This window comes from Egretta garzetta, unplaced genomic scaffold (genome assembly GCF_000687185.1).
Source record: "Egretta garzetta isolate BGI_Z169 unplaced genomic scaffold, ASM68718v1 scaffold417, whole genome shotgun sequence".
Lineage (NCBI taxonomy): Eukaryota > Metazoa > Chordata > Aves > Pelecaniformes > Ardeidae > Egretta > Egretta garzetta.
In genome coordinates, this window is record NW_009260227.1 from 614861 (window position 1) to 620851 (window position 5991).

A 5991-nucleotide genomic window follows, 5' to 3' on the forward strand; every position below is an offset into this window, starting at 1 on the left:
CTTCTTTTTTTTTTTTTAATCGCGGTTTGCATTGGGTAATGCGCTCTCACATTTATTACGCAACAACTAATACGAGCCACAATAAAAATAGAACGCCGCCGATGCGAGCTGTAGTAGTGAGTGGCGAAAACAAAATCCATTAAGAAAACCCACAACCCGATGTAGTTTTACAACTGGGTAGCGTATTTCATAATATCAACGGCTAGAAACAATAATCTATTTATACAATAAAAGCAGAATATGAGTTTTACAAACACACCCACCATCAGAGCATCAACACCAGCGCTGTTAACAAACACCTCCAAAGAACAGACCAACACAGCCTAGAGCCTGAAGCAACTCTACAAATGCAAAGAGAAGTTAAAAAAACCCCCACTGTTACAACCCCAAATATGATTCAATTGCTGCAGCACAAAAAGAAAGAAAAAAAAAAATAAAAATAGAAGTGTTGGAAAATAAACGAGTCCAGGGGAAACATTTGAGCGCCAACATAAAAAAGAAGGAGTTACGGGATTTCTCTGTGGACACATATGCCAGCAGAGGCTGCCACGCCGCCTGTTACAGCCAGCCACGCCGTGATGCCAATTAATAAGTCAGTTTATTGTAACCATAAGGTGAAGGCAGTTTTACTGGAAGACCTTATTTCCCGAAGATTAGCTTTTGAAAAACGTGACCAACGGGACTGGAATTTCTCAGGAGGTCTGATATAATCCGAAAGATTGGGGGTTTGTGCAGGCAAGAGGACAGATGCTTAGGAAAATTCCACTTAGCCAGGCTTGCGGTTGCCTCAGTTGTACATAACTGAACGCAAGAAAAAGTGCTTTTTTGCACTCAAATGTGAGGCTTGTGCGAATTCAGGAACTAGAAACTTGCTCATGGCCATACCACTCTTGGACCGTACTTATTTTCTAAGACAGAATTGGAAGTTACATCTGCACCAACAGCCAAACCCCACACATGGTCTGCGTGTGACTGCTTCCCTCCTGCACGCTGACCTTTTTGGCTTGACCATCAAGGTACCTGAAAGCCACTTCAGTGCCCTCTGCACCCAGAGCACACGGCCTCTGCAGGAGCACGGTGCATGCAAGCAGTAAGGAAAAGGTTCTGGGCCTTCTTAAGCAGAACAGCCACACTTCACAACCCGGCATTCCCTAAGCCTGCCCCTTGGCTGGTCATCGTACCTTCCTCATTCCCAGATCGAACAAGGAAATCCCTTTCAAACACCACCTGAACTCTGCCAGCCTAAAAGCATCCTGGATACTGGATATCAGGGGTACAGGGTATTTGAGCGCAGGGCTCTTTTTATCATCATTCTGCTGCATTCCCATTTTCAAGGCAATTCTAAGAGTACACATGTATCAAAGCAATTGAGAGCTGAAGGGTACCAGGTCAGTTCACCATCCTGCTCCAGTACACGCCTGATCCACATGGATAAGCAAGGTATAAATTTACGGATGCCACAACATACACAGACACCAAATCACGAGCATGACCAAAGAGCCCCTAAATGAAAACTGCTGCCGCTCTAGGCATGGGGGCTGGGAGAAGCTGGCAGGCTGAAGCTTTCCAAGGGAGGGGGCAGGGAGTAATCAGCTGAGCATTCATTATGAACACTCGGGAAACTGTACGCCTTTCACTCTAAAGACTCATTTTCAGCTGAACCATAATCAGAAGGTTTGGTTTTGAAATGTATTTATATTTTAGTTTGAGACAAACTCCTGCAACAAAAAACCATGTTGGCTGAAATGTAAGACTTGGCGGAGTTATACCCAACTGACCAGGGGGTCTCATAACACAAAGTGTTCAGCAACACGCACAGAGTGTAAACAGGAGGGCTGAGCAAAACGTGGGAGCGCAGGCAAGGGGGCAGAGACAAGGGAAGCTGGGAGGGTCCCTGCAAGAGCATAAAGCCCTTCAAGCTGGCAGGGCAGGGTCACCTCACAGTGAATATGCACAAGATAAAAACAGGCGTTTGATCCTCACTGCAAATCCACTTTCAAGAGCAGCTTGGCGATGGAGGGTGTGACAAAACTGCAACCCAAAAGCAGTCTCCAACTACACCTTTACTTCCTTATCTCACACAGGGTGGGCATAAGCCAGTTTCATCCCAAATTGTGACGTTCGTTATGCATCAGGCTGAGCAGAAAAAACAATTCACATGGGAAGCTGTCCCCAGAGATTTCACCACTATCAGCATTCAACCTGGAACTTACAAGTCACTCACACACCCACCTACCTGGTAGGTCTGCAGGCTTGTGCTTGAAGAACCCAGCTGCATCCTCCAAGGGAGTAAGAAAGCAAATACATTCTAGGGATCCTTAAAGCCTTCTTTATGCAAGGCGGCGAGTTTAGATAATGGTTTAGCCAAACAGGCACAGGCTGACTCAGTTTGAATAAACCCCATAGGAGGTACAGTGAAATCAGATCAGAATGATTCAAGCACAGGGTACCTTGCCCAAAGTAAAAGCACTTTGACTGAGGAAAAGATAGTTGCGATCTTTAAATTAATTTCTGAACTGATTTTGTCGTAGTAGTAGTACACACAAGATGTAACAGTCTGCCGGTTCTATGATACCTTAACTCCAGCTTTTCCATAAAATGCCAGACTATAGCAGTAGCTTTTTACTTCCTCCTCCCCAAGCTCAGAGGAGCATCCCAGATTCACCCAAGGCCTTTTGATTAGCCTCTGTGGTCTCTTATGTTACCCAATTAGTACCTTGTTAACTAACACCTGCAGAGTATTTATTCCTTGCTGTAGCACTACTTTTAACCCTTAATGCACAGTGGTTTGTACATCCTTCTAGGAAGCTTCATGCATGGGCTTTGACAAGAAAAAACTTACTTGTGCAAAACCACAGCAGTTTTCACGGCTGCTAAACACTGTCAGTTTTTGCTTCTCTACTCTTGGTCTCCAGGGTAGACTTGAGTCTTTTGAAAACAAGGGTGGACGGAAGCAGAAAAGGGAGATTCTTGTCTCTGTGGGACCAAGGAGTTTTGTGAGAACTGGCCACACTCAGTGCCATGCATGACTGTACCCAAGAGCATTTAATAGTAATCAGGGACCGGTGGGAACACTAACGCAGAGTACCAATTTTTCTGACCTTTGCTATAGGTACTAACTGTAAGCTGCTGATTCCTTATCTCACCATTCAACGCCTGTTTCGCCACCAAAACCATAGCTCCCTGCTGTAAGGGAGCTCTTTGTTAGTATTTGTAGTTGGGAATTACCACGGGATTACAAGTGGGGAAGGGGTATGAATACGGCGCGGGCAGTGCGTTCTGACCTCCATCCCTGGGCACATCCGCAGGCGTGCTGTACACGCACATGGAAGGCTGATGAGAGCTCCACATGCCTCAGGGCAGGCAAATTCGGCCATTCTGGCCATTTTGTCAGCCATCAGCCACCATGGGCTACGAGAGACCTCACATATCAGCGAATGCACAGCACATCCTATTACCAGCAGCTGCTATCTCTAGAGTGGATGTCATTATACATGACAAAAAGAGAATTTATTCAGTAACAGTCGTGTTTGGGATAAAGAAGTAATAGTGCCCAAACAGAAGATTGCTCAAGAGCGTGTAGTGAATGTCCAGGATTATATGACTCCATCCCAGGGAGAAGGGTGAACACAAGGGGATAAATGCTCTATTGCGACTGAGAGTCATCTTTACCGATGATTTTCTTCACTGTAGTGGCAGGATTTCCTCGATTGAGTAAGCGTTATTCAGTAAGGTAAGGATGACAGGACTAGGGCAGAGGTTTGAAACAATAATTGCAGTTTGTTCTTCTGTAGTACCTTTCATCTGTGCAATTCACAACAATGCAATAATCCTCCTAACAGCTTTCATAGGTAAGGAAATATTACGAGCCTTGTTTTTTTTCAACTGAGGAAGCTGAGAGGGAATATGATGATGCAGAGAATCATGGGCAGAGCCAGAACTGGGACTTGGCTCTTTTCACTCATACTTTGTAGTTCTGAGAGCCTGGACACACCAGCTGGTGAGGCCACCCTGGCTACTCAGTGCCTATGGGACCTTTGTCTCTTCAGTGTTCACTCTTCATCTGGAAAAGGGTGAGTAGAGCCCCCAAACAGGGAACCCAGGAGCCAGGATGTCTACCAACCCAAAAGGCACAGCACTACAGTAACTGATGGGAAGGCAGGAAAGAACTGAGCTATGCAAGACCCAAAGCATCTTGTAAGTGTTCATCTGCAAATATAAGTTTTGATTACGATCTAAATGCTGGTCTGGAGACAGCCAATATCCAATGGAGGGTCCAGAGTGGATTTAGATAATGTCCTCCCAGATTGGCAGTTCTCAAACCAGAGAAACAGAGATGAATGGCTGTAGCGGAGAGGAAGGGAATGAAGAGCCCACAAAATATTCTGTCTGACCTTGGTGTCTTTTATCAGGATGTAGCAAGAAGCATTACTTGGAGGAGCTGGAGGCTGGGATACAGTGGGCTGTGAGATTTCTATGTATGGAAAGAAGCAGAGCAAAGGCCTAAACTATTGTGGGAGAGAAGAAAGGGGCACGACCACAGAATTTGAGAAGTGAAGAGAAACAGCCCAGCCAATACGGCTACATATCTTTGCCCACTTTGGAAATTAGCTGCGTCTAAATGGCTTTGTTACACATTCAGTGTGATGTAGAGACCTAGCACCTGCTGTTAACACAGTGGTTTGCACAGGTAAGCAAGCTTGTGAATAGTGTGTGCTATTGAGTCGGCAGTTTAAACTAACAGACACTAGAACATGCTAGATTTCAGCTGCCTAAAGCCCTAGTGGATTCCTGTGTTTTCTTACTTTTCCTCCTGCCCTATTACAGAGACTGCAGAGAATGGTAAAGAGATGCTCTAACCAAATAGTAACACTTCCAAACATCTTGATTTTTAAATTACAATGTGTAATAAATATATTCAGGTTTCACTAAAACTGTCTCAGGAGTATGAGTTAATTGTACTGAACTGTCCATTCACTGGAGTTGCAACTATTTGCACCAGCCACAAATGAAGCTCCTGATTCACAGAAGTGCTGAGAACCTGCTGCTCCAGTTGAAGTGGCTGGGAGAGGCAGGCTGTCATCACGTCTGGCAGTCAGACCATGCCGATTCCGTCTGGGGCTCTCAAATCAGCAGCCTTTATGCATTAACTTGGCTGTGACTTGCATTGGAAGGAATCTGCTTTGAATGATACACTATAGCACATTGCTGGACTCCAATCCTGCGTGAGGTCCTACCTTCTCTTTAAAAACATGGGACTGTTTCTTAACAAGTCTTTACTAACATGGAGCTCTATACATGCAGTGTTCAATCATCTTTGAAAGAAGTTCTTCAACTTCCACAAGCCCCTTGTGCCCAGGCTAAGTGTTTATACACAGCCCTCCCAAGGCAGAATGAATCAAATGCTACCTGCTCTCCACTGGGGTAAGATTTCCTAGTTTTAAATGAACAAATGTTGGCAGTGATGCAAGCAAGGTTCATACTGTAGTGGGGGAGGTAGAAATATCAGCCTGGAAAAGGTTCAGTGCTTGTTTTTAAATCCCAGAAGAAACATATGAACGCGATGTATCTGGGATTTTGAAAAAACCAGAGCAGCATATTAGCAACCACACAGAAACAGCTATATGTCAGAGATCAGCTGCTCTTTAAAAGCCTAAAAGATGCAGCAGGTCTCTCATGAGTTCTTCCTCCCTCTGTTTCTTGAGCAGCGTGTAACACACAGTCGGTCTGTTCCGCACTTCCTGTCTGCTGAGAGGCCCAAGCAAATACAAGTCCTGAGATTGCTAATTGTGCCAAAACATAAACATGGGCTTACACAGCTTGTATTTTTTTGCCTTATTACTCACCATTGCAAACGTAAGCACGAGCTTGTTTGCAGCAGTCAGGTCTAAAGAGCAGATCCAGCATGTAGTGAAGTTAGTGGGAGCTTTTCCACAAACATTAATGTCCTTTGGATCAAACCTGCAGGACTGGATTAGTTCTGGTCTCGGA

The 5991-nt window shown here is 44.9% G+C and overlaps 1 protein-coding gene across 1 annotated transcript in view; it reads right to left on the reverse strand.

The window, feature by feature from the left end:
• BRD3 (bromodomain containing 3) overlaps nucleotides 1-5991 on the reverse strand; it is a 48379-nt gene extending 42388 nt beyond the window's left edge. Inside the window, exon 1 of the mRNA XM_035897647.1 lies at nucleotides 5847-5991. The gene's annotated coding sequence lies outside the window, so the exon portion shown is untranslated. The remainder of the gene's footprint in view (nucleotides 1-5846) is intronic.